Source organism: Cetorhinus maximus, chromosome 31 (assembly GCF_964194155.1).
Source record: "Cetorhinus maximus chromosome 31, sCetMax3.hap1.1, whole genome shotgun sequence".
Classification (NCBI taxonomy): domain Eukaryota; kingdom Metazoa; phylum Chordata; class Chondrichthyes; order Lamniformes; family Cetorhinidae; genus Cetorhinus; species Cetorhinus maximus.
The window spans coordinates 11,264,319-11,289,490 of record NC_135909.1 but is presented as its reverse complement, the minus strand read 5'-3'; the positions used below and the strand labels follow the sequence as shown (position 1 = coordinate 11,289,490).

Below are 25,172 nucleotides of genomic sequence, written 5' to 3'. Positions count from 1 at the left end.
ATTCCGTTACCACCTTGTCCCCTTGTCTTGCCACCTTCAGGGAAATGTGGACATGCACTCCAAAGTGTCTCCCTTCCACAACCTGTCTCAATATCTTCCCATTTATTGAGTGTTCCCTTTCTTTGTCTGCCCTCCCCAAATGCATTACCCCAAACTTTCAGGGATTGAATTCCATTTGACAATTTTCTGAACACACAACCAACCCATGTATGGCATCTTTTAAATCACATTCTGACCTCTTTGCAGCCTTGGTCCAAACATGGAGAAACAGCTGAACTCAAGCCATGAGGTTCAAGTGTAAACTTTCAGGGATTGAATTCCATTTGACAATTTTCTGAACACACAACCAACCCATGTATGGCATCTTTTAAATCACATTCTGACCTCTTTGCAGCCTTGGTCCAAACATGGAGAAACAGCTGAACTCAAGCCATGAGGTTCAAGTGTTCACTTATGTTCGGGGAAGCATTTGACCTAGTGCGGGCATCAAGGAATCCCAGCAAAACTGAAAGTTCATGGAAATGAGGAGGGAAACTCTCCACTGGTTGGAGTCGTCCCCGGGGTTTCTAAAACATTCCAAAAGATTTCCAGCAGGAACAGTAATTCACTTTTGTTTGATACACTATGGGTGACAAGAAAAAGATCCTTTGACTGCAAGTTGTAGTACAGGTGGCTCGTTGGTCTAGTGGCATGATTCTCGCATTGCGAGTTTCATTTTATGAATGTGCGAGAGGTCCCGGGTTCAATTCCCGGACGAGCCCATCGGGCATCTTAATGCAGTAATTTTTTTTGCGCTCGAGGTGGTGGCAGTTCCTGAAATCAGGACCAGGTTTGAACACCCGGGAACTCATTGCAGAAAATGCATCACTAAAAACACGCGTGATGAAAATGAATGTCAAGATTAAAGAACGTTTCTCCGTGCCATGAGACTCTGAATTTATCCCTATGTGTCAAATAAGGCAACTCCCTCCGTGTGGATTCAGGTAGGAGGCTGATTGCACTCGGCTACAATCTTGACTGAAAGGACAAGCAGAGCTGGGAACCCCAAAGTTTCATTACAATTTACCACATTTTAATGTGTTCCGGTGCTTGCAATGAGCTGGGAGGGGTTTCCTTTTGCAACCAAATGCTTGTAAGTTCCGGTCTTCCAGCGCTGGATTTTCACACTGTGTAGAAACATGTTGGATATCAGGTTGAAGTGTTGAAGTGATTCACATCAGTTGGTTTGCAACAGTCCCTGATTTGATGTGATGGGCATTTATGTTAATGGAAGAAACTACATTTCCATCTTTACACATCTGGCCGAATATTCAGGGCCTGTACCGAAGAGGATCATTTATTTCAACAGTTCATGAATGCAAAAAGTATAGAAGGGGGTTTAGTTTGTGCCGAGCTGGCCGAGAGGTTAAGGTGATGAAATATAAAGCCATTGTTTTTTGCACGTGAGGGTTCGAATCCCACCTTGGTCGTTGTTTCATCAAATGTTTCTGCCTTGGTGCGGGGATTTTGCAGAAGGTCTGCCTGGAATCACTGATGTGATCCTCCAACCCAAGTTCTGAGGCCAGATTGCATAGAGTTTTCTTCTAAGCTCATGGTTGTGATTTTATTGTTAACAATAACTTGGGGATCCGATATCGAGTCCATTCGACTTGATATCTCTCTCTAAGGGGAGTTAGTGGAGCAGTGGAAATATCCGGGGACTTGGGTTCATTTCCCATCATGGCTCCTGGTGGAAATTAAACTCAATAATAAAAATCTGCAATTAAACGCTAATCTCAGTGATGGTTCACTGATGTCTTCCCTGGCCTGGCCTACATATGAGTTTGATTCCTAACTGCCCGCTGAGAAATCCACGGAGTTCAAGTACAATTTGGGATGTGTAACAAAGACTGGCCTTGCGAGCGACGCTCACATCCCATGAAATATTGTTTTCACTTTTTGAAATACAAGCGTTAGGCCACCCCTCAGCCTCGTTATTACAAGAGAATAAAGATCCAAACTGTCAATCCTTTCGTCCTTGTATACCACGCATCGCATTTTTTTGTTATTTATTCATCTTCTGTGGGCTGTGGGCGTCAATTGCACGGCCAGAACTTCCTGCCCTTCCCTAATCTCCCTCGAACTGGATGGCTTGCTCAGTAATTTCCGAGGGCAGATAAGAGTCAACCATATTCCCATGTGCATGGAGTCACATGTAAACCAGACCAGGTCAGGAAGGCAGAATGTTTCCTCTTAAGTGCATTGATGAACTAGATGGTTTTTTTACAACAATCGACGATAGTTTCATGGCCGTCATTACAGAGACCAGCTTTCAATTCAAGAATCATGAAATGATTGAATTTAAATTCCACGAGCTGCCACGGTGGGATTTGAACACTTGCCCCTAGAGATGAGCCTGGGCTTCTGGATTCCGAGACCAGTGACATCATCTTTCATCCCTGGAAACAACAACTGAACATTCAGCGAATCATTCAGCCGCTTGATGAGGAAATTGGAATTCCCTCCGCAGTATTTTATTAAACTGATTGATTCAAAGCCTTTTGTTCCATTGGAAATATCAATATTTTATCGACATTAGTCAGACATTGTGGATTTCTTAGTAACGAAACACAATCCAAAGATGAGTGAGGGATGAATGCACAAAGTAACAAGGAAATAGATTCTGAGAAAGTGCTCCGCATTGTTTGGAAGAAAAAGCAGAACTTGCAGCTGACGAGTGGGAACCTGGTTTATTGGACGTTCCACCATATTTCTGTATGAAGCAACGGGACAGGACACGAAACTGCTATCTTCTGATTACATCATAATGTACATTGAAGTCAGACACCTGATCCATTCGGGCCAGGCTACCATTCCTTCCAGCCAGATAATGCCTTGTCCATAAAAACTGTGCTGCATTTATGTCTCTTGGATTTTTGAATGATCCACTGATTCCCAGACCCTTCGCCTCGGGATCTCAGATTGATTTTGGATCATGAAGTCAGTTCCTATTGTCCGCACCTCTCCTCAAAATGTCCCTGCAATTTTTTTGTCCTCTCTAAATCTTGGCCGTTGACCTTCACTCAATCGCTGCTAATTTCCTGAAATAAAAAAATCCCACCTTCTCCAGAACAAAAACATATTCATTCTCCTAAATAAGTCCCATCAGTGACTTAGGGCGATAGTTGCTAACACTTGGGGTCTCGTCCGAGATTTGAATACGACACCTCTCGCAGAATATCTCAATAAGAATCGCTAAGCGAGAATCATACCCATCCCACAGCCTCTTCATCTTCTTCTTCTTAGGCAGTAACTCGTCACTGAGAATGGCTTTTTTTTCACGCCGACGTTGCGGGTTCTGAGGAGCCTAAACAGTCCAATGTTGGCTCCGCACACTCTGCCACAGGTTGGGGCAGGTAGTGTTTGAGGAGGCGGGTGGGTGGGATGCTCGGATTTTGCTCCGCTCCTTCCGTTGTTTGCGCTTGGCCTCCACCTGGGCCTGTCGGAGACGTTCCAAATAGTTGGCACCTTCGCGGATGTTTCTTCTCCAGTTTGGGCGTTTCGAGCAAGAGATTCCCACAAATCGGTGGGAATGTTGCATTTTATCAGGGAGGCTTTGAGGGAGTCCCTGAAACGTTTCCTCTGCCCTCCTGGTAACCGCTTGCCCTGACGAAGCGGGCATCTAGTTCCATTCACATCCAAAGCCAGTCAACTATCCTTTCACACCGCGAGAGTAACACAGGAAATGTAAGAATTACACATGGGCGGTGAAACAGAGTTCGTGTTGTAGGAAAGTGACTTTTCACCTGAACTGGAGAGGTAAATATTTTGTGATAGGGGTTAAGCCAATGAAAGGGAAGCGGGAAAAAAGCAAAAACGATGTCCTGGAAAATCTTGGAAATCGGGAGAGATAAAATCACAACAGAGTTTGTGCTGCATCGCCAGAGAGAGGGAAACATCAGCTCCGAGAGTTAAACAGCACAGAATGAGGGCCCTCGGCTCCGTATGTGGAACAATAAAGAGAAAAAAATATGTAACTGGTGGAGGTTTTAAATCGCGGATTGATGAACAACTGCCGAAGCTCAAACCCACATCTGCGAACAGAAGGAAATCAGAATGTTGGCAGTTTTTACAGAGCGATATTGTTGAGCTGAATGTTCACACTGGAAGGCTGTAAAGTTCCTCATTGAAGGATGAGCCGCTGCTCCTCGAGAGAACCTTGAGCTTCATCGGAACATTGCAGGAGTCCGAGAACCGAGTGATCGGGGTGAGAGCCAGGTCGCCAGTCATTTCGTTTCACCAGCTTGACTGTGTGGATGATATGTTTGGACTTTCTGTTAATTTACCGCACATTCTTGGCTATCAGTTCTGTCGCCGGAAAAAGCCACTTCAACACTTTCTGTCAAAAGTAACCCCATCCCAACCCTGACTGCCCTGAGAAACTGCCTCTTAGACATGTGATGACCAGTAATTGAAGCGAGCGCTGCCTAACTTCCCTGACCGTTAATTCCCCCTGAGCTGCTTTACTAAATATACTAAAATTACGAATTTAAAGTGACTTTCTGCAACTCCTATAATACAGCAAAAATATGGTCAATAATGTCAAGATGTAACCCTCCCGCCGCGCCCACCAACATCCGCCCCCACAACACGCCTCTCCCCTCACAGCATCCCCCCAACCACCACCTGCCCCGTCCCCCACTCCCCCCGCAACCCCCTCCCCACCCCGCCCCAACGCCATCCCCAGTTCTTTCAGACTGAATATGTTTTCAAACAAGATTACAACTCCATGTTGAAATCAGGCTGTGATCATTTTGACCCGATTGGGCTGTGTACAAAGTGGGTCACATGGTTTTTATGGCTCTGACAAAAAACATGCCTGGAAGACTGAGGTTTAAAAAGTGGGCTTGATTTTACTTTGAGAAGAGAAGGACCAACTGCTTGGGCAGGAAGACAGTAGCCTTTTGCACTCCAGAGCCAGTCCACAGCCGGAAGTTAATCTTAACTGCTCCTGAGATGATCTACACGCTGGAATACAGCACGCTCGATTATTCCATGATACCGCCTGAAAAGCAGTGCCAGAATCATTGATGTTGTCACCGATCAGTGCTGGGGAAGCGACTGTAGAACACTGACCCCATCTCAGGGACTGCTCACTCTGCCCTTTGCCTTGATCTATTGACGTTTAACGTTTGGCAAAATTCCCCCTTTTCTGAAAAAGAGTCATAATGACTCGAAACGTTGACTCTGTTTTTTTTCACCCCACAGATGCTGTTAGACCTGCTGAATCATTCCAGCATTTTCTGTTTTTGTTTCAGATTTCCAGCATCAGCAGTATTTTGCTTTAATTTCCTACTTTTCTATTTTTATGTCATGGTTTTCCATTATGTCTATATGTGTGTGTGTGTGTTTGTGAGAGAGAGCGTGTGTGTGTGTTTTTGTTTGTGAGAGAGAGCGTGTGAGTGTGTGTTTGTTTGTGAGAGAGAGCGTGTGTGTGTGTGTGTGTGTGATTTAAGGTATCTCGAAAGATTAATTCGTATAATTTCATATTCCATACTGCTTTACTTTTCTATTCGGGAAGAGCTTTTTTTTTAACAATAAACTGATCAATTTGTTGCTTTTCTAAAGAATCCACGATAAAGTCTCTTTTATTGCAGGTAACAGTGGTGAAGGTAAATAATTGGCCATTTTAGTAAGTGAATTGAACATTTAAACTAATGTTGTGTCCTGTGGAGTAGTGGGACTAGACCAACGGCGCACTCCTCCCATCCCTCTCGTAACTCAGAAACTTAGCTCCAGGTCACTGTCGATTCCTTCTGCAAAGCAGATGACATATTGGGCTTCCCACTAAACATGCAGAAAACTTGGATCCGGTTCCAATATTCCTGACTGAGGAACACCACCAGAAACTGCTACACACAAAGAGCTTACTGAAGGGTCAGATTATTTTGTTTCAGTGAGTCATGAAAGTATCTTTGGAGCAGGTTAAGCAGCATTTCCTGTGTTTCAATGAGAAATTCTGATATGAATTTAAAAGGAAAGGGTAAATATTTGTAATACTCATTGGGTCCGTCCGCCACATGACTGAAGCGAGCTCACTTCCCAATTTTATCACTGAGAGATACAGACAGGAAGAAAGAATAATAAACGGGATGGAAACAATGGATGATTTGGATTCCAATTCCTCTCCCCTGGTTAATGTTGACAAAAGCACCATTGAAATTGATCAACAGACGGATTTTTCAGGATTTGCATTCACAATGACTGATCGAGGAATCAGGAGCTCGGAACAGATGAGAGTTGCATAGTTGTTAGCATAGTTGCTGGAGCTGAGTTGACCAGCGCTTGTTCACATGTTTTTAAAGAAAAGATAAACAGATCTTTATTCCAATAACATGGACCTGCGAGCACAGAGCTGCACAGGTGCAAGGGAGGAGGACAAGTGTCCCCTCCCCTCAGAAATGGGACTGAGTCTCCCAAAAACAATTGGCACCATCACTCGCAGGAGACGCTCAGGCGAGTATACTAGCCGCTCGTTGCCGAAACCCGGGACCTTTAGATCTTCAGTCTAATGCTCTCCCAACTGAGCTATTTCGGCTGACGCAAGTTCTGTTTTTCGAGCCAGAATTGAAGCAGGGACGTAAGGATACGAGTTTTACAGTCACCGACAGCCATCCGCTTATATTAGAGAACATGATCGCATAATGACAAAGGACAGCCATCACCTCTTTTCAGCTCCCTCCAAATTTCGATTTTTACTTTGCAAAGCCGAACGAAACATCAGTTCATTGCCAATCTTCGGCCAATCGCTACACAGGGATGTCTGACAAACAGCCTTCTTCATCCTTTGAATGAATAGTTTCCTGACGTCACTGTTAAATAGCTGCTTAAACCTAATTTTAAGGTTATATCCTTTGTTCTGTATTCCCCCAGCAGAGGAAATGGTTTCTCCGCATTAAAACCTATTAATCATTTCAATTACCTCAACCAGATAGCGCCTATACCTTCTCAACTCACGGGAATGTAAGCGTCACAGCGGGAGCACATCCAGCTGCAGATCAGAAAACTGTGTATCGCACATGGTTATGGCTACTTTTGCCCCAAATCTGTGTCTGAATGAATGGAACCCGCTTGTGATAAACACTGTCGCCTTTCACTGTTTAGCTGATGAGTTTCATAGAGCCACGTATGTGATTCCCTCAGTTCTGCTTTTCGACAAAAAGCTGGGGAAAAGCATCACAGATGTCAGTCTTCAGCCAGCTCCACTCACTCCAAGTGAAATCCAGAAATGGCTGAAGGCACGGGTAACTGCAAAGGCTTTGGGCCCTGACACCATTCCTGCAGCAGTACTGAAAACCTGTGCTCCAGAAATAGCCTCGCCCCTCGCCAAGTTGTTCCAGTGCAGCTACAAGACTGGCATCTTCCCGGCAACGTGGGAAATTGCTCAGGACTGTCTTGTGCACAAAAAAAAGGGAAGATCCAACCGGAAAAAACCGCCCCATCCGACTTCTCTCGTTTATTAAGGTGAGGAAAAATGTCGTCGAGATTGCGATCAAGTGACCCTTACTCAGCAATAATCCGCTCACTGAAACTCAGTTTGTTTTCTGCCAGGGTCACTCAGCTCCTGAACTCATTGCAGCCTTGGTCCAAACATGAAGAAAACAGCCGAACTCAAGACGTGTGAGGTGGAAATGACTGCACTTGAGTTCAAAGAAGCATTTGACCTAATGTGGCATCAAGAAACTCCAGCAAAACTGAAGTCTAAGGAAATAAGGCGGGAAACTCTCCACTGGTTGGAGTCGTCCCCGGGGTTTCTAAAACATTGGAAAAGATTTCCAGTATGAACTGTAATTCGCTTTTGTTTGATGCACTTTGTGTGAAAACGAAAGGATTCCTTGACTGTATTTTGTTATGCCGGTGGCTTGTTGGTCGCTTTGGGGCTTCAATTGATTTAACATGCGACAGGTCCCGGGTTCCATTCCCGGACGAGCCCATCTTAATGCAGCATTTTCTTTCGCGCTCGAGGTGGTGGCAGTTCCGGAAATCAGGACCAGGTTTGAACACCCGGGAAGTCATTGCAGGGAACGCATCACTTCAACACACGTGATATAAATGAATGCCAAGTTTAAAGAGCGTTTCTCCGTGCCATGAGACTCTGAATTTATTCTAATGCATCAAATGAGTGAACTGTCTATTTGTGGATTCACGTGGGAGGCTGATTGCACTCAGTTTCAATCTTGACTGAAAGGACAAGCAGAGCTGGAAACTCCAGTGTTTCATTTTAATTTCCCACATTTTAGCTGTGTTCCGGTGCTTGCAGTGAGCTGGGAGGGGTTTCTTTTTGCTACCAAATGCTTGTAAGTTCCGGTCTTTTCGCGGTGGGTTTTCACACTGTGTAGAAACATGTTGGATATTAGGGTGAAGTCTTGAAGTGATTCACATCAGTCGGTTTACAACAGTCCCGGATCTGATGTGATGGGCATTTATTTCACTGACATAAAATACATTTCCATCTATACACATCTGGCCGAATATTCAGGGCCTGTACCAAAGAGGATCGTTTATTTCAACGGTTCATGGATGCAAAAAGTATAGAAGGGGGTTTAAGAATCCGCATTTTGCGACGAGGTGGCCGAGTGGTTAAGGCGATGGACTGCTAATCCATTGTGCTTTGCACGCGTGGGTTCGAATCCCACCTTCGTCGTTACTTTATCAACTGTTTCCGCCTTATTGCAGTGATTTTGCAGAAGCTCTGCCTGGAATCACTGATGTGATTCTCCAACCCAAGTTATGAGACCAGCTTGCTTCGACTTTTGTTGTTAGATCTTGGATTCGATACTTTTTTTCACAATAACATGGGGATCTGACTTAAAGTCCATTTGGCATGATATTTCCATCTCTCTCTAGGAAGAAACATTGGAGCAGTGGAAATATTCCGGGGACTTGGGTTCATTTCCCACCATAGTTGCTGATGGAAATTAAACTCAATAATTAAAACCTGCAACTAAACGCTAGTCTCAGTGATGGTTCTCGGATGTCTTCCCTGGTCTGGCCTGTTCGATTGCTAACTGCCCGCTGAGAAAGCCACTGAGTTCAAGGACAGTTTGGGATGTGTAACAAAGACTGGCCTTGCGAGCGACGCTCACATCCCCTGAAATAATGTTTAAAAGATTGAATGCGCATCTCGCTGCTTGAATCTTCCTTCAGTCCCTCTAATGGACAGACGTGTTGAATAATAAAACACTTTGTGACGTCAAGAAAAAGATCAATTCAGAACATCTCAGTGAAACCGAGGCTCAAACCCACATCTGCGAACAGAAGGGAATCAGAATGTTGGCAGTTTTTACAGAGCGATATTGTTGAGCTGAATGTTCACACTGGAAGGCTGTAAAGTTCCTCATTGAAGGATGAGGCGCTGCTCCTCGAGCGAACCTTGAGCTTCATCGGAACATTGCAGGAGTCCGAGAACCGAGTGATCAGGGTGACAGCCAGGTCGCCAGTCATTTCGTTTCACCAGCTTGACTGTGTGGATGATATGTTTGGACTTTCTGTTAATTTGCCGCACATTCTTGGCTATCAGTTTTGTCCCAGGAAAATGCCACGTCAACACTTTCTGTCAAACGTAACCCCATCCCAACACTTAATGCCCTGAGAAACTGTCACTTAGACATGTGATGAGCAGCTATTGAAGTGAGCACTGCCTAACTTCCCTGACCGTTAATTCCCCCTGAGCTTCTTTGCTAAGTCGAATAAAAGATGACTTTCTGCAGCTTCTATTACACAGCTAAAATATGGTCAAGAAATATAAAGCTGTAGCCCCCCCAACCCCCCACACCCCGGCCGCACAGCCACCCCCAGCTCTGCTAGTCTGAATGTTCTTTCAGACAAAACTTCAACTCCATGTTGAAATCAGGCTGTGAACATTTTTGACCCAATTGGGCTGTGTACAAAGGGAGGTCACATGGTTTTCATGGTTCTGAATGAAAACATACATGGAAAACTGTGTTTTCAAAAGTGGGCTTTTTTTTCCTTCGAGAAGAGAAGGTCCAACTGCTTGATGTTGTCACGGATCAGTGCTGGGGAGCGACTGTGGAACCCTGACCCCATCTCAAGGCCTGCACACCCTGACCTTTGCCTTGATCCATTGGATTTTAACGTTTGGCAAAATTCCCCCCTTTCTAAAGAAGGGTCATAAGGACTCGAAACATTGACTCTGTATTTATTTCTCCCCACAGATGCTGTTAGTCCAGCTGATAATTTCCAGCATTTTCTGTTTCTGTTTTTGATTTTCAAGATCCTCATCATTTTGCTTTAATTTCCCCAATTTCTCTTTTTAATATCATGGTTTTCTATTATGAGCGCGTGTAAGTAAGTGTGTGTGTGTTTGTGAGAGAGGGAGAGCGTGTGTGTGTGTATGTGTGTGTGTGTGTATGTGTGTGTGTGTGTGTACGTGTGTGTATGTGTGTGTATGTGTGTATGTGTGTGTGTATGTGTGTGTGTGTGTGTGTGTATGTGTGTGTGTGTGTATGTGTGTGTGTGTGTATGTGTGCGTGTGTGCATGTGTGTGTGTGTATGTGTGTGTGTGTGTGTATGTGTGTGTGTGTATGTGTGCGTGTGTGTATGTGTGTGTGTGTGTGTATGTGTGTGTGTGTATGTGTGTGTGTGTATGTATGTGACTTTTTATCTCGAAAGATTAATTCGCATAATTTCAGATCCATACTCTATGTTCATAAGCTTTACTTTTCTATTCGAAAATACCTTTTCTTATAATAAACAAACAAGTTTATTGTTCATCGAAATAATCCACTTTAAAATCTCTTTTATTTTCGGGAACAGAGGTGAAGGTTTATAATTGACCATTTTGGAAAGTCAATTGAACATTTCAACCAATGTTGCGACCTGTGGAGTAGTGGGACTAGACCAAGGGCACACTCCTCCCACCCCGCTCCAAACAGGGTGTTCACTCCGAAACTTAACTCCAACTTGCTTCGACTTTTCTTTTAAGGTCTTGGATTCGATACCTTTGTTCACAATAATATGGGGATCCGACTTAGAGTTCATTCGACATGATATTTCGATCTCCCTCTATGGTCAAAGATTGGAGCAGTGGAAATATTCCGGGGACGTGGCTTCATTTTCCACCATAGGTTGCTGATGGAAATTAAACTCAATAATTAAACCTGCAATTAAACGCTAAGCTCAGTGGTGGTTCACTGATGTCTTCCCACTGATGTCTGGCCTACATATGAGTTTGATTCCTAACTGCCCGCTGAGAAAGACATTGATTTCAAGGACAGTTTGAGATGTATTACAGAGACTGGCCTTGCGAACGACGCTCACAACCCCTGAAATAATGTTTTAAAAGGTTGAATGCGCACCTCACTGATTGGATCTTCCATCAGCCCCTGTAATGGACAGACGTGTTGGATAATAAAGCGCTTTGTGACGTCAGGAGAAAGATCAATTCAGAACATCTCAGTGAAACCGAGGCTCAAACCCACAACTGCGAACAGAAGGGAAACAGAATGTTGGCAGTTTTTACAGAGCGATATTGTTGAGCTAAATGTTTACACTGGAAGGCTGTAAAGTTCCTAATTGAAGGATGGGCCACTGTTCCTCGAGCAAACCTTGAGCTTCATCGGAACATTACAGGAGTCCGAGAACCGAGTGATCAGGGTGAGAGCCATGTCGCCAGTCATTTCGTTTCACCAGCTTGACTGTGTGGATGAGTTGTTGGACTTTCTGTTAATTTACCGTACATTCTTGGCTATCAGTTCTGTCACAGGAAAATGCCACTTCAACACTTCCTGTCAAAAGTAACCCCATCCCAACTCTTAATGCCCTGAGAAACTGCCATTTAGACATGTGATGACCAGTAATTGAAGTGAGCGCTGCCTAACTTCCCTGACCGTTAATTCCCCCTGAGCTTCTTTGCTAAGTCGAATTAAAGCTGACTTTCTGCAACTCCTATAACACAGCTAAAATATGGTCTAGTAATATGAATCTGTAACCTTCCCGCCTAACCTACCATCATCTGCCCCACAACACGTCCCTCCCCTCAGTGCACCCCCCCAACTACAACTACCCTCGCCACCCCCCTCCCCTCCACACCAATTCCCCCCACACCCCCTTCCACCCCGGCCCCACAGCCACCCCCAACTCTGCCAGTCTGAATGTTCTTTCAGACAAGCCTACAATTCCATGTTCAAATCAGGCTGTGAACAATTTGATCCAATTGGGCTGCGTACAAAGGGGGTCACATGGATTTCATGGTTCTGAAGGAAAACATGCCCGGGAGACTGTCTTTTAAAAAATGGGCTTTTTTTTTCCTTTGAGAAGAGAAGGACCAACTGCTTTATGTTGTCACGGATCAGTGCTGGGGGAGTTACTGTGGAACACTGACCCCATCTCAAGGACTGCACACCCTGACCTTTGCCTTGATCCATTGACGTTTAATGTTTGGCAAAATTACCCCCTTTCTAGAGAAGCGTCATAAGGACTCGAAACGTTGACTCTGTATTTATTTCTCCCCACAGATGCTGTTAGACCAGTTGGTTTTCTCCAGCATTTTCTGTTTTTGTTTCTGATTTCCAACATCCCCATCATTATGCTTTAATTTCCCCTAGTTCTCTTTTTACTATCATGGTTTCCTATTATGGGTGCGTGTGTGTAAGTGTGTGTGTGTGTGAGAGAGGGAGAGCGTGTTTCTGTTTGTATGTGTGTGTTGGTTCCTATGATGGGTGCATGTGTGTATGTGTGTGTGTGTGTGTTTGTGAGAGAGGGAGAGCGTGTTTCTGTTTGTATGTGTGTGTTGGTTCCTATGATGGGTGCGTGTTTGTATGTGTGTGTGTGTGTGTGTTTGTGAGAGAGGGAGAACGTGTGTCTGTGTGACTTCAGATCCATACTGTATGTTCATAAGCTTTACATGTCTATTCGAAAATACCTTTTTTTTAAATAAACAATTAAATGTATTGTTCATCGAAATAATCCACTTTAAAACCTTTTATTCACGGGAACAGTGGTGAAGGTAAATAATTGGCCATTTTGGTGAGTGAGTTGAACATCTGAGCCAATGTTGCGACCTGTGGAGTAGTGGGACTAGACTTCTCCCATCCCGCTCGTAACAGGGTGCTCACTCAGAAACTTAGCTCCAGGTCACTGTCGACTCCTTCTGTAAAGCCGATGACATATTGGGCTTCCCAATAAACATGCAGAAAACTAAGATCCGATTCCAATATCCGTGACTGAGGAAGACCCCCAGAAACGGCTGCACACAAAGAGCTTACTGAAAGGTCACATTATGTTGTTTCCGTGACACCTAGACGTGCCCTTGGGGCAGGTTAAGCAGCATTTTCCGTGTTTCAATGAGAAATTCTGATCTGAGTTTAAAAGGAAAGGGTAAATATTTGTAATACACATGAGATCCGTCCGCCGCATGACTGAGGCGAGCTCATTTCTCGACCTAATCACTGAGAGACACAGACACAAAGAAATATTAATAAACAGGAGGGAAACAATGGATTAATTGAATTCCAATTACGGTCCCCTGGTTAACGTTAAAAAAGCACCATTGCAATGGAACAACAGACGGATTTTCAGGAATTTAAAATTCCAATGACTGATCGAGGAACCAGAAGCTGGGAACATATGAGCGTTGCACGGTTGTTAGCATAGTTCATATGGGTGCTGAGTTGACCAGTGCTTTTTCAAGAATGGTCAAACCGAGCTTTATTCCAGTAAGGTGGACCAACGGGCACAGAGCTGTCCGTGTGCGTTGGAGGAGACCCCTCCCCTCAAAAGCGGGACTGAGTCTTCCCAAAAAACGCTGGCACAATCAGCTAGCGACGCTCAGGCGAAAATGCTTGCAACATGCTGCCGAAACCCGGGATAGGACCAGGGACCTTTAGATCTTCAGTCTAATGCTCTCCCAACTGAGCTATTTCGGTTGGCAGAAGCGCGTTCTTCGAGCCAGAATTAAACCAGAGACCTAAGGATGTTAGTTTTACAGACACCTGCAGTCCTCCGCTTATATTAGAGAACATGATCGTATAATGACAAAGGACAGCCAACATCTCGTTTCAGTTCCCTCCAGTTTTCCAGTTTTTCTTGATGAAGAGGGGGTGCAAAGCCCAACGAAGCATCAGTTCATTGCCATAAACTCTCGGCAAATCGCTACACAGGGATTGTCCGACAAACAGCTTTCTTCATCCTTTGAGTGAATTGTTCCCTATTAAATGGCTTCGCTCTAAGTTTAAGGTTGCATACATTTGTTCTGCACTCCCTCGCCAGAGGAAATCGTTTCTCCGCATTAAAACCTATTAATCATCTCAATTACCTCAACCAGATAGCGCCTACACTTTCCCAACACACGAGTATGTAAGCGTCACAGCGGGAGCACATCTAACTGCAGATCAGAAAAATTTGTGTGTCGCACTTGGTCATGGCTAGTTTTAAACCAAATCGGTATCTGAATTAATGGAACCCGCTTGTGATAAACACTGTCGCCTTTCACTGTTTAGCTGATCAGTTTCATAGAGCCACGTATGTGATTTCCTCAGTTCTGCTTTTGTACAAAGCCGGGGAAATGCAACACGGATGTTAGTCTTCAGCCAGCTCCATTCACTCCAAGTGAAATCAAGAAATGGCTGAAGGCACGGGTAACTGCAAAGGCTTTGGGCCCCGACACCAATCCTGCAGCAGTATTGAAAACCTATGCTCCAGAAATAGCCTTGCACCTCGCCAAGTTGTTCCAGTGCAGGTACAGGACTGGCATCTACCCGGAAATGTGTGAAATTGCTCAGGTCTGTCTTGTCCACAAAAAAACAGGAAAATCCAACCGGAAAAACGCGCCCCATCAGCCTACTCTAGTTGAATAAGAAGGTGAGGAAAAATGTCTTCGTCAGTGCGATCAAGTGACCCTTACTCAGCAATAACCCGCTCACTGAAGCTCAGTTTGTCTCCAGCCAGGGTCACTCAGCTCCTGACCTCATTGCAGCCTTGCTCCAAACATGAAGAAAACAGCTGAACTCAAGAAGAGAGGTGCAAGTGACTGCACTTGAGTTCAAAGAAGCATTTGAACTAATGGGGCATCAAGGAACCCCAGCAATACTGAAGTCATAGGAATTAAGGCGGGAAACTCTCCACTGGTTGGAGTCGTCCCGGGGTTTCTAAAACATTCGAAAAGATTTCCAGCATGAACTGTAATTCGCTTATGATTGATGCACTTTGTGTCACAATGGAATGATTATTTGGTTGGTTTGTGTTATGCCGTTAGCTTGTTTGTCGCTTTGGGCATTCTCGTGAATTCATATGCGTCAGGTCCCGGGTTCAATTCCCGGACGAGCCCATCTTAATGCAGCATTTTCTTTTCGCGCTGGAGGTGGTGGCGGTTCCGGAAATCAGGACCAGATTTGAACACCCGGGAAGTCATTGCAGGGAATGCATCGCTTTAACACACGTGATAAAAATGAATGTCAAATTTAAAGAACGTTTCTCCGTGCCATGAGTCTCTAAATTTATCCTAATAAATCAAATAAGGGAGCTGTCCACTTGTGGATACACGTGGGAGGGGCTGATTGCACTCGGTTTCAATCTTGACTGAAAGGACAAGCAGAGCTGGGAATCCCAGTGTTCCATTTTAATTTACCAAATTTTAGCTGAGTTCCGGTGCTCGCAGAGAGCTGGGAGGGGTTTCCTTTTGCTACCAAATGCTTGTATGTTGAAGTCTTTCCGCGGTGGGTTTTCACACTGTATAGAAACATGTTAGGTTAAAGTCTTGAAGCGATTCATATCAGTCGGTTTACAACAGTCCTTGATCTGATGTGATGCACATTTATTTTAATAACATAAACTATGTTTCCATTTTTACACATCTGGCCGAATATTCAGGGCCTGTACCAAAGAGGATCATTTATTTCAACGGTTCATGGATGCAAAAAGTATAGAAGGGGGTTTAATAGACGGCAATTCGTGACGAGGTAGCCGAGAGGTTCAGGCGATGGACTGCTAATCCATTGTGTTTGGCACGCGTGGGTCCGAATCCCACCTTCGTCGTTACTTTATCAACTGTTTCCGTCTTATTGCGGTGATTTTGCAGAAGCTCTGCCTGGAAATCACTGATGTGATTCTCCAACCCAAGTTATGAGGCCAGCTTGCTTCGACTTTTCTTGTAAGATCTTGGATTCGATACTTATGTTCACAATAACATTGGGATCCGACTTAGTGTCCTTTCGACATGTTATTTCCATCTCTCTCTAAGGGGAAACATTGGAGCAGTGGAAATATTCCGGGGACTTGGGTTCATTTCCCACCATAGTTGCTGATGGAAATTAAACTCAATAATTAAAACCTGCAAATAAACACTAATCTCAGTGGTGGTTCACCGATGTCTTCCCTGGTCTGGCCTAGGAATCAGTTTGATTCCAAACTGCCCGCTGAGAAAGCCACTGAGTTCAAGGACAGTTTGGGATGTATAACAAAGATTGGCCTTGCGAGCGACGCTCACATCCCCTGAAATGATGTTTTAAAAGATTGAATGCGCATCTCGCTGCTTGAATCTTCCATCAGCCCCTGTAATGGACAGACGTGTTGAATAATAAAGCGCTTTGTGACGTCAAGAAAAAGATCAATTCAGAACATCTCAGTGAAACCGAGGCTCAAACCCACATCTGCGAACAGAAGGGAAACAGAATGTTGGCAGTTTTTACAGAGCGATATTGTTGAGCTGAATGTTCACACTGGAAGGCTGTAAAGTTCCTCATTGAAGGATGAGCCGCTGCTCCTCGAGCGAAGCTTGAGCTTCATTGGAATATTGCAGGAATCCGAGAAACGAGTGATCAGGGTGAGAGCCATGTCGCCAGTCATTTCGTTTCACCAGCTTGACTGTGTGGATGAGTTGGTTGGACTTTCTCTTAATTTACCGCACATTCTTGGCTATCAGTTCTGTCGCAGGAAAATGCCACATCAACACTTTCTGTCAAAAGTAACCCCATCCCAACTCTTACTGCCCTGAGAAACTGTCACTTAGACATGTGATGACCAGCAATTGAAGTGAGCGCTGCCTAACTTCCCTGACCGTTAATTCCCCCTGAGATTTTTTGCTAAATCGAATTAAAGCTGAGTTTCTGCAACTCCTATAACACAGCTAAAATATGGTCAAGTAACATGAAGCTGTAACCCTTCCGTCCAACCCACCATCATCTGCCCCACCACACGCCCCTCCTCTCACTGCATCACCCAAATGCCACCATCCTCGCCCCCCCCGCTTCCCCAGCACCACCCCCCCCCCACCCCTCCCCCGCCCCCCTTCCCCCGGACCCGCAGCCACCCCCCAACTCTGCCAAACTGAATGTTCTTTCAGACAAGCCTACATGTTAAAATCAGGCTGTGAACATTTTGACCCGATAGGGCTCTGTACACAGGGGGTCACATGGATCTCATGGTTCTGAAGGAAAACATACCTGGAAGACTGTGTTTTAAAAAGTGGGCTTTTTTTCCCTTTAAGAAGAGAAGGACCAACTGCTTGATGTTGTCTCGGATCAGTGCTGGGGGAGTTACTGTGGAACACTGACCCCATCTCAAGGACTGCACATCCAGTCCTTTGCCTTGATCCATTGACTTTTAATTTTTGGCAAAATTGCTTCCTTTCTAAAGAAGGGTCATAAGGGCTCGAAACGTTGACTCTGTATTTACATCTCCCCACAGATGCTGTTAGACCTGCTGATTTTTTGCAGCATTTTCTGTTATTGTTTCTGATTTCCAACATCCCCATCATTTTGCTTTAATTTCCGCTATTTCTCTTTTTACTGTCATGGTTTCCTATTATGAATGCGTGTGTGTATGTGTGTGTGTGTGTTTGTGAGAGAGGGAGAGCGTGTGTGTGTGTGTGTATGTATGTATGTGTGTGTATGTGTGTGTGTTTGTGAGAGAGGGAGAGCGTGTGTGTGTGTATGTGTGTGTGTGTTTGTGAGAGAGGGAGAGCGTATGTGTGTGTGTATGTATGTGTGCGTGTGTGTGTTTGTGAGAGAGGGAGAGCGTGTGTGTGTGTGTATGTGTGACTTATGGTATCTCGAAAGATTAATTCGCATAACTTCAGATCCATACTGTACGGTCATAAGCTTTACATTTCTATTCGAAAATACCTTTGTTTATATCAAACAGACAAATTTATTGTTTATCGAAATAAGCCATTTAAAACCTCGTTTATTCTCGGGAACAGTGGTGAAAGGAAGTAATTGGCCATTGTGGTGAGTGAATTGAACATTTGAACCAATGTTGCGACCTGTGGAGTAGGGGGACTAGACCAACGGCGCAATCCTCCCATCCCGCTCGTAACAGGGTGCTCACTAAGAAATTTAGCTCCAGGTCACTGTCGATTCCTTCTGTAAAGCAGTTGACATATTGGGCTTCTCACTAAACATGCAGAAAACTAAGATCGGATTCCAATATTCGTGACTGAGGGAGACCCCCAGAAACGGCTGCACACAAAGAGCTTACTGAAAGGTCAAATTATGTTGTTTCAGTGAGTCATAGAAGTGCCCTTGGAGCAGGTTAAGCAGCATTTCCTGTGTTTCAATGAGAAATTCTGATCTGAATTTAAAAGGAAAGGGTAAATATTTGTAATACTCATGAGATCCGTCCGCCGCATGACTGAGGCGAGCTCATTTCTCGACCTAATCACTGAGAGACACAGACACAAAGAAATATTAATAAACGAGAGGGAAACAATGGATTAATTGAATTCCAATTACAGTCCCCTGGTTAATGTTAAAAAAACAACATTGCAATGGATCAACAGACGGATTTTCAGGAATTTAAATTCCCAATGAGTGATCGAGGAACCAGAAGCTGGGAACATATGAGCGTTGCACGGTTGTTAGCATAGTTTCATGGGAGCTGAGTTGACCAGCGCTTTTTCATATGATTTTTTCAAGAAAGGTTAAAGCGATCTTTATTGCAGTAACGTGGACCAGCGGACACAGAGCTGCCCGCGTGTTTTGGAGGAGGGCAAGTCTCCCCTACCCTCAAAAAGCGGGACTGGGTCTCCCAAAAACTGTTGGCACCATCAGCTAGCGAGCAACACAGGAAAAAGCTGGAGACGCTCAGGCAAAAGGATTTGCAATTTGTTGCCGAAACCCGGGATTGAACCAGGGACCTAAGGACGCTAATTTTACAGGCACCTACAGTCCTCCGCTTATATTAGAGAACATGATCGCACAATGACAAAGGACAGCCAACACCTCGTTTCAGTTTCCTCCAGTTTTCCAGTTTTTCTTGACAAAGAGTGGGTGCAAAGCCCAACGAAGCATCAGTTCATTGCCATAATCTCTCGGCCAATCGCTACACAGGGATTGTCCGACAAACAGCTTTCTTCATCCTTTGAGTGAATTATTCCGTGACGTCACTATTAAATGGCTTCACTCTAAGTTTAAGGTAATATCCATTTGTTCTGCACTCCCCCGCCAGAGAAAATCGTTTCTCCGCATTAAAACCTATTAATCATTTCAATTACCTCAACCAGATAACGCCTGCAGCTTCTCAACTCACGAGTATATAAGCGTCACAGCGGGAGCACATCTAACTGCAGATCAGAAAAATGTGTGTGCCGCACTTGGTCATGGCTACTTTTGCACCAAATCTGTGTCTGAATTAATGGAACCGGCTTGTGATAAACACTGTCACCTTTCACTGTTTAGCTGATGAGTTTCACAGAGCCACGTATGTGATTCCCTCAGTTCCGCTTTTGCACGAAGTTGGGGAAATGCATCACAGATGTCAGTCTTCAGCCAGCTCCATTCACTCCAAGTGAAATCAAGAAATGGCTGAAGACACGGGTAACTGCAAAGGCTTTGGGCCCTGACACCATTCCTGCAGCAGCACTGAAAACCTGTGCTCCAGAAATAGACTCGCCCCACGCCAAGTTGTTCCATTACGGCTACAAGACTGGCATTTACCCGGCCATGTGGGAAATTGCTCAGTTCTGTCTTGTCCACAAAAAAAAAACAGGAAAATCCATGTGAAGTGTACTCCAGAGTCTATAAGTGAAATGGTGTTGCCCTTGGCTCTGCTGCAGAACCAAACAGTCATCAGAACAGATGACAAAAAGCCCTCTAACCAGGCCGTGAATCATCAGCGGTCAACTCCTTTCCCTCCCCATCCAGGGATTTTCCAGTGACACACTGCGACAGGCTGGCCAACACTTTCAGTAAACTGCTGACACTGTCAGCAACCGGCAATGGAGCCTTGCTGAGGCTGTGTGGATACATAGGAGCATGACTCAAATTCTTCTGACTCTATTTAATGGACCCCAGCAGCGAGGTGATATTGATAATTGCTGCCTTGTTACAGCTCATCCCTACCAAATCCGGGGCCTGTTCTACCTTCTTCAGACTGGGTAGAAAAGGCTTGCTCACCAATAGGGGGCCAATCACATTTGTTAATTCGCCATCTTGTCCTCAGCAATGAGGGTTTCTAGATTTGCATAAGTTTATTCCAGCATTGTTGATGAGTGAGTTCAGTCCAGTTGTGCCCAGGCTTGCTTGCACTGCCTCCACCGCTTTTTGGATGCTGGCTGAATCTGTAACATCCAGCTCTATCACCTTCACTGCACGTTGTTCATCTGCTAACTTCTGCAGCTCCTGGGCTGGGCTCGACTGCCAATAGGCTGCAAAGATCTGAGCCGGTGGACATCCGGAGCTGCTCAGTTGTTTAACGAGTTCCAGCCCGATCTCCTTGTTCGCCCCGGTAATTAGAACAGCCTCAGCCTTCAGTTCTGTCATGATCAGCCTGAACCAGGTGGCGACAGCGCCGCTAAACCCGCATTAACTCGGGCCAAGAATAGTCATTAAGGCTGAGATCTGCCAACCACCAAAAAAGGGGGAGGTTCTCCCTCCGACAGGGAGAGTCAGCGATTTTCCGCCCACCTCGGAACTTCGCACCGATGTCAGGTGGACAAGGAACAAGATACCCCGACCCTTTCGAACGGTGAAGAGAAAGTCAATTCCCATCTATCAAGAGCCCGGCATCCCTCAAGGGCGGTCCGGCGGGCGGAAGCTGGTGTCCCTTCCTGATCCTGGAGAATGTTCAGCAGCGGAATCGCCGGTGATGAGGACAAGGAGTCGCTTCGCGGGAACCTAGAGACCTTTCCCCGTTTGTCCGACCCCCCAAAGTGTTGGGTAAGGACTTACGGAGACGGCCTCCTCCCAGGTGTGTGAGTAGGTATCATATGTGACATTGACGTTGTGTTTGTTCTTGTTGTTCATTGAGCGCTGTTGTGTGTTTAACGAATAACATATCACGTTCAAATGATGACCTGAGGATAAACGTCTCCAGACATTCGAGCAGCGATCCGGAACCAGCTCCGTTCTTTGTGGTGTGAATTTCTTGCTTGACTGATCCCGCGGAACGGGGCATTGCAGGAATTCCTACCTTGAAGAAGTGCTGCTCTTCTCTCCGACAGGATTTCCGCTTGTCCCTTTTGCCTTTTTCACCTTGATTGCTTTCTATTTCCCTCCTAATGTTTGCAGTGTATATTTTACCACATTTCTACTTCCCATTAGCTCAGAAGAAGTCACCCGGACCCAAAACGTTAACTCTGTCTTTCTCTCCACAGATGTTGTCAGACCTGCTGAGTTTTTCCAGCATTTTTTTGCTTTTGTGCCGTGGAACTAATGGTTATATTCGAACAAGATTATGTCCTGGTCCTCCACATCGCCCTCCCATCTGGCTGTGTTCCATCCTGGACGTCGTATCTCACGTCGCCAAGGGACATAAAGGCTCGGACTGGGCACTCACATGAGTGTTTCAAATCGCACTGAGTGATAATGAGTTAATCAGACACACACACACCAGCCGGAGATACTGTATGAGGAGATTCAGAAATTCGCTTACAATACCAGAGACTGACAAATACACAATGAATGTCACACTGATTCACCGCACCGGAAGCTGTGAGAACAAATCACTTGTACACGCAGTTCCACTGACAGACTCAGAAAGTGACCCAATCCTCATACAGTATCGGAAAATGCAAGGTACAGACTGAAATGGCACAGGTATATTGTACCAGTGAATGGCAGATACAGAATGACTCCAAAACTTACTTACATTATCAGAAGCGGGCAGAGAGACCAAGATCCTTCTACACGTCCAGTTCCACTGACAGGTTAAGAATGTGACCCAGCTGTCTCAGACTCAGAAAATGAGAGATAGAGATGAGAAATATCACAGGCGCACTGTACCAGAGAACTAGCGATACAAAATAAATCCAACACTCACCGACAGTTCCACTCGAAACTTTGACTCTGTTTTTTCTCTCCCCACAGATGCTGTTAGACCTGCTGATTTTTTCCAGCATTTTCTATTTTTGTTTCAGATTTCCAGCATCCGCAATATTTTGCTCTAATTTCCCCTGTTTATCTTTTTTATGTCATGGTTTTCGATTATGTGTGTGTATGTGTGTGTGTGTGACTTATGGTACCTCGAAAGATTCATTCGTATAATTTTATATTCCATACTGTATGTTGATAAGCTTTACATTTCTATTCGAGAAGAGTTTATTTCATAATGAACTAATAAGTTTGTTTTTTATCGAAAGAATCCACGTTAAAGTCTCCCTTATTCTCGGCAATAGTGGTGAAGGTAAATACTTGGCCATTTTGGTGAGTGAAATGAACATTTAAACTAATGCCGCGAACTATGCAGTAGTGGGACTAGATCAACGGTTCACTCCGAAACTTAACTCCAGTTCACTGTCGACTACTTCTGCAAAGCATATGACATATTGGGCTTTCCACTAAACATGCAGAAAACTAAGATCCGGTTCCAATATTCCTGACTGAGGAACACCACCAGAAACTGCTGCACACAAAGGGTTGAGTGAAAGGTGAAATAATATTTTTTCAGTGAGTCAAGGAAGTACTCTTGGAGCAGGTTAAGCAGCATTTCCCGTGTTTCAATGAGAAATTCTGATCTGAATTTAAAAGGAAAGGGTAAATATTTGTAATACTCATGAGATCCGTCCGCCACATGACTGAGGCGAGCTCACTTCTCGATCTTATCACTGAGAGATACAGACACGAAGAAAGTATAATAAACGAGAGGGAAACAATGGATCAATTGGATTCCAATTCTGCTCCCCTGGTTAGTGTTCACAAAAGCACCATTGCAATGGATCAATGACTGATCGAGGAATCAGCAGCTGGGAACATATGAGATTTGCGCGGCTGTTAGCATTGTTTAATGGGAGCTGAGTTGACCAGCGCTTGTTCAACAATTTTTAAAGAACATTTAAACCGATCTTTATTCCGGTAACGTGGACCGGTGGGCACAGAGCTGCAAAAGTGCAAGTCCCCCCTACCCTCAGAAATGGGACTGAGTCTCCCCAAAAGCTATCGCAAACTCTCGTAGCTAGCGGGAAACACAGGGAACTGGATTTGAAGTTTATTGCCGAAACCCGGGATTGAACCAGGGACCTTTAGATCTTCAGTCTAACGCTCTCCCAACTGAGCTATTTCGGCAGTTGGAAGACAGTTCTTTGAACCAGAATTGAACCAGCGACCTAAGGGTACCAGCTTTATAGTCAGCGACAGTCCTCCGCTTATATTAGAAAATGTGATCGCATAATGAGAAAGGACAGCCATCGCCTCGTTTCAGTTCCCTCCAGGTTTCGATTTTATCTTCATAAGGAGAGAGTGCTAAGTACAACGAAGCATCAATTCATTCCCATTAGCTCTCGGCCAATCTCTACACAGGGATTGTCCTCCAAACAGTCTTCTTCATCCTGTGGGTTAATTGTTTCCTGACGTCGCTTTTACATGGCTTAACTCTAATTTTAAGGTGAAATCCTTTTTTCTGTGTTCCCCCACCAGAGGAAGTTGTTTATCCGCATTAAAACCTTTTAATCATTTCAATTACCTCAACCAGATAGCGCCTATACCTTCTCAACTCACGGGTATGTAAGCGTCACAGCGGGAGCACATCTAACTGCAGATCATGAAACTGTGTGTGTATCGCACATGGTTATGGCTACTTTTGCACCAAATCTGTATCTGAATGAATGGAACCCGCTTGTGATAAACACTGTCGCCTTTCACTGTTTAGCTAATGAGTTTCATAGAGCCACGTATGAGATTTCCTAAGTTCCGCTTTTGCACAAAGCTGGGGAAATGCATCACAGATGCCAGTCTTCAGCCAGCTCCATTCACTCCAAGTGAAATCAAGAAATGGCTGAAGGCACGGGTAACTGCAAAGGCTTTGGGCCCTGACACCAATCCTGCAGCAGCACTGAAAACCTGTGCTCCAGAAATAGCCTCGCCCCTCGCCAAGCTGTTCCAGTGAAGCCACAAGACTGGCATCTACCCGGCAATGTGGGAAATTGCTGAGGTCTGTCTTGTCCACAGAAAAACAGGAAAACCCAAGTGGCAAAAGCCTCCCCATCAGTCTTCTCTCGTTCATGAAGAAAGTGAGGGGAAATTTCTTCGACAGTGCAATCAAGTGACACTTACTCAGCAATAACCCGCTCACTGAAGCTCAGTTTGTTTTCTGCCAGGGTCACTCAGCTCCTGATCTCATTGCAGCCTTGGTCCAAACATGAAGGGAACAGCTGAACTCAAGACGTGAGGTGTAAGTGACTGCACTTGTTCAAAGAAGTATTTGACCTAATGTAGCATCAAGGAACCCCAGCAAAACTGAAGTCAATGGAAATAAGGCGGGAAACTCTCCACTGGTTGGAGTCGTCTCCGGGGTTTCTAAAACATTCCAAAAGATTTCCAGCAGGAACAGTAATTCGCTTTTGTTTGATACACTATGGGTGACAATGAAATGATTGCTTGACTGAATTTGGTCATGCGGGTGGCTCGTTGCTCTAAGTGCATGATTTTCGCTTTGGGAGTTTCATTGAATTAGCATGTGAGTGGTCCCGGACGAGACAATCAGACATCTTGATGTGGTAGTTTTTTTCGCGCTCGAGGTGGCGGCAGTTCCGGAAATCAGGACCAGGTTTGAACACTCGGGAAGTCATTGCAGAAAATGCATCACTTCAACACAAGTGATGAAAATGAATGCCAAATTTAAAGGACGTTTCTCCGTGCCATGAGACTCTGAATTTATCCTGATGCATCAAATAAGGGAACTGTCCACGTGAGGATTCACTTGGGAGGCTGATTGCACTCAGTTTCAATCTTGACTGAAAGGAC

At 44.9% G+C, this 25,172-nt stretch overlaps 1 long non-coding RNA gene and 5 other non-coding genes across 6 annotated transcripts in view; 3 read left to right on the top strand and 3 right to left on the bottom strand.

The window, feature by feature from the left end:
• The window catches only part of LOC144670421 (uncharacterized), a 918,626-nt gene that overhangs the window by 730,704 nt on the left and 162,750 nt on the right, over positions 1-25,172 (bottom strand). The window lies entirely within an intron of this gene.
• trnaa-ugc (transfer RNA alanine (anticodon UGC)) lies at positions 672-761 on the top strand. The gene is given in 2 exon segments: positions 672-707; positions 726-761. It is a non-coding gene; the product is annotated as a tRNA-Ala (tRNA).
• Positions 8,602-8,683, top strand: trnas-gcu (transfer RNA serine (anticodon GCU)). The gene has a single exon. It is a non-coding gene; the product is annotated as a tRNA-Ser (tRNA).
• On the bottom strand, positions 13,853-13,925 carry trnaf-gaa (transfer RNA phenylalanine (anticodon GAA)). Its single transcript has one exon. It is a non-coding gene; the product is annotated as a tRNA-Phe (tRNA).
• trnas-gcu (transfer RNA serine (anticodon GCU)) lies at positions 15,951-16,032 on the top strand. The gene has a single exon. It is a non-coding gene; the product is annotated as a tRNA-Ser (tRNA).
• Positions 23,423-23,495, bottom strand: trnaf-gaa (transfer RNA phenylalanine (anticodon GAA)). Its single transcript has one exon. It is a non-coding gene; the product is annotated as a tRNA-Phe (tRNA).